Genomic DNA, 3976 nt, shown 5'->3' with positions numbered 1-3976 from the left:
GTCCCTGGGCCTTTTCCTCTCCTTTTATCTGCTCTCCCACCTTGCCACTTTGGGGTATGGCCTGGGTTCCCTCTCCTCACCTGGATCCCTGCAGCTGACTCCTCGCTCTGTCCCAGGGAATGGGCTCCTGAGAGATATGCACTCCTGAGAGACATGCACTGCTGGGAAAGAGACACACATTACTGAGAGAGACACCAAGAGACACACACTGCTGGGAGAAAGACTGTGAGAGACTGTTGGCTGAGAGACAGCAGGCTGGGAGAGACTGAGCGTTGTTCCTAAACTTGAATTGTAGCCTGGTGCTTCGTTATTAAACCCCATAATCTGTGAGTTCTGTGTGGCCACTGCAGTAAATTACTGAACCCAGCAGAAAGGTGGTGGGTGCTGCGAGAGGAACGGTTGGTGTCAGGGTTGATGAAAAAGCTGGAGGGAGGCAGCATGTCTGGCCTCACAGGAATAGGCCTTGGGCTATTGATGGTGATTCTGTATTTCTCTTGTGCAGTTAGAGGAGGTCAGAAGATGTGGCCTCCCTGCCCCCTTGGCAATCAATAAGTGCTTCAAGTCTTCTTCACTCTCAGCAAGCAAGGTTCTGCCATCTGCAAATCGCAGGTTGTTAATGAGTCTTCCTCCAATCCTATTGCCAAGTTCTTCATATAATTTAGCTTCTGAGATTTTGGCACAGCATACAGATTAAATAAATATGGTGAAATAATACAACCCTGACATATACATTTTCTGTTTTGAAACCATACAGTATTCCTTGTTCTATTCAAATGACTGCATCTTTGTGTATGCACAGGTTTCTAAGTTTCTAATTTCAAAATTAAAACACAGGACTAAGGACGGTTGGTTTTTATTTTATACTTCATTACTACCACCAACTGTAAAACACCCTTTAAGCCCTGATTAAAGACAGAAGAGGACATTACAAGTAAATATTGTTAGGTACCATCAACTCAATTCTGATACATGGTCACAAGGTGACCCTATGTGACAGAGTAGAACTGCCCCATAGGGTTTTCTTGGCTATAAGCTTTTTTTTTTTTTTTTTAATTTTAATTGTGATTTGGGTGAAAGTTTACAGAGCAAACTCATTTTTCATACAGCAGTTCACATACTCTGTCTCATAACACTGATTGTAATTTCCCACAATGCAACAGCTCTCTTCCCACTTCCTCCCCATAGTAACCTCTTCTCTGTGTCCTTACTTCCCATGTACTCTTTCCTCCTGAGCTGTCTCCCTGTGCATGCACAGCCCTTTCTTGGCTATAATCTTTATGGAAGCAGATCACCAAATCTTTCTCATAAGGTGCTGCTGGGTGGGTTCAAACTGCCAACCTCTCAGTTAGCAGCCAAGTGCCTAAGCATTGTGCCACCAGGCCTCCTTCCAGAAGGTCATTTTAAATCTTTTAAACCTATCAAGATGAGTTTCAGGATGATTTACCTGGTGAGAATATGTGAGATGGATTGGTTTGGTAAGAGACTAAAAGTGGGGAGATCACTGCAAAAGTCCAAACCCACAGTAAAGATGAGCTTGAAGAAACTAAGTCTCTGGGGTAGAAACCTTGGAATCAGTATTTTTTCAAAGCTCACAAGTGATTCTAATGTGTAAAGAATGCTTGTGGTAGTTAAATTTATGTGTCAAGTTGGCTGGGCCTGGTTGAGTGGCTGGGCCTGGTTGAGTGGCTAGGCAGCTGGATGGGGTATTCCCCATGGTAAGACTGGTAATCAACTCCATGGTGGCATCTACTGTGAGCAGCTGAGTAGCTGCTTTAGGGATGTGGTCTGCTTCCTGTGTATAAGGAGAAGCCTTGGGGAATGGTCCCTAGCTTATGGCACACTTGAAACCTGCATGAAGCTGAGTCGTTGTTCAGCAGCCTGCCATGCTCTGCCAACCTTGGGACTTTCAGTGGACTTGAATTAAGGGCCTGCTGTTTGGTTTGGTAACATCAGGACTGTGCCTTTTTACTTGTCAACCTCAGCAGCCAGCAGCTGTCTGAGTGAAGAAAAGCCTCTAGCTTCAGTGAGCCAGAAGCAGAAGGCAGAGCTTAAGGCCAAAGTTGAGGGGCTTTCACCCAGCCCCTAAAGTCTGGCACTTTAAACTCAGACTTAAAGCCTCCAAACTGTAAGAGAATAAACTCCTGTTTGTTCAAGCCATGCCATTTGTAGTTTATTCTTGTCTGAGTGGCACTAGATAACCAAAACAATGATTAAATGCAAGAGAGTCCTTCCAAGGCAAGATTGCTTGGGTACAGACTGACTACACTACCAAGGAGAAAAGGAAGAGCAATACACCAAACTACCTTCTGAAAATGCCCATCACATAAATGGCCTGGAGTGAGTGAGCATAGGCTAAATTTTTGAAAAAGTACTGCAGAATTTTGTAAGTTTGGGTCCTGACTTTCAATGATCTATAAAACACAATTTCTCATGTTTAGTAGGTAAAATCATTCATGTTTTGGACACGAACCTTGTTTCATAAACTTACAATTATTACCAATTGCATCTCTCATTACATTAAGTGATTCTTAGTTTGGGAGACCTGGCCATGGAAATTCACCTGACTTAACTATGTTTAATTTAGAAGTTCAATCACAAAGGAAAGAACTGTCTTTTGGGAAATGTTTTCTCCACTCAGAGGCAGGAGCGACTAATTATAAGAAAATATCTTAGCATATTGGACTGAAGTGTTAACATATTGGGTTAATTAGCATGTCCACCCAGAGGAAGCTCAAAAAAGTTTTAACTGATCTTTATGAACTAGGTTATTAACCAAACTAATTAATCCATAGACACTAATCCCAGGTAGTCTAATCTTAAAGTTACTCAGCACACTTTATAGACTAATTTAGTGATGATCCTCAACCCTAGAACTACTTGTTAAATTGTATACATTTTTTTTTCAATGGTCATATCCTAGCTCCTTATGCCAAAGATGCTTGATAAGAAGATGTGAGTGAGTCCCAGACATATATAATTTTAGAAAGCTCCACAGATGATTCCTACGCCAACTAGGAATTAGAATTGAAGAATTGGTTAGGAATTAAGAAATCTGGCTCTACCCCATGTCTGCTACTAATCTTGAACAATTCCCTGTAATCTATTTAGCCTAGGTTCCCCATTAGTGAAAGAAGGATAATAACGAAAATAACTACCTCCCACTATCTCATGGGTGAGGGGGAAGAAAAAAACCCTAAGATTTCATGAGGGCCAATATATGACCTTGATTATATCCTTCCTGAATTTAGAGACCATCAAAAAAATTGACTTGATGCACAGACATCAATGACCGAAAACCAGAAGAACTTTGGGATGACATCAAGAACATCATCCATGAAGAAAGCAAAAGTTCATTAAAAAGGCAGGAAAGGAAGAAAAGACCAAAATGATGTCAGAAGAGATTGTGAGACTTGCCTTTGAATGGAGAGAAGCTAAAGCAAATGGAAGAAATGACAAGATACAAGACCTGAACAGAAGATTTCTAAAAGCAGCTCAAGATGACAAAGTCAATTATTATAATGAAATGTGCAAAGACCTGGAGTTAGGAGACCAAAAGGGAAGAACATGCTCAGCATTTCTCAAGCTGAAAGAACTGAAGAAAAACTTCAAGCCTCGAGTTGCAATATTGAAAGATTCTATGTGCAAAAACGGGAAGGCCCTCAAAAAGATGGATGGACATAGTGGCTACGATGATTGGCTGAGGTATGGCAAAGATCGTGGGGCTGGCACAAAACTGGGCAGTGTTTCATTCTGCTGTACATCAGGTCACTATGAGTCAGAGACACTCAACAACACCTAACAACAACAATGGGTAAAATACTGAATGATGCCGGAAACCTCGAAAGAAGATGGAAGGAATACAGAGTCACTGTACCAAAAAGAATTGGTCAATGTTCATCCATTTCAGGAGGTGGCATATGGTCAAGAACCAACAGTACTGAAGGAAGAAGTCAAAGCTGCACTGCAGGAATTGGCA

The sequence above is a fragment of the Orycteropus afer genome, unplaced genomic scaffold (assembly GCF_000298275.1).
Source record: "Orycteropus afer afer isolate SDZICR_OR568_19922 unplaced genomic scaffold, OryAfe1.0 scaffold00210, whole genome shotgun sequence".
Lineage (NCBI taxonomy): Eukaryota > Metazoa > Chordata > Mammalia > Tubulidentata > Orycteropodidae > Orycteropus > Orycteropus afer.
The sequence above is the reverse complement of the archived record's forward strand: the minus strand, read 5'-3'. Positions refer to the sequence as shown.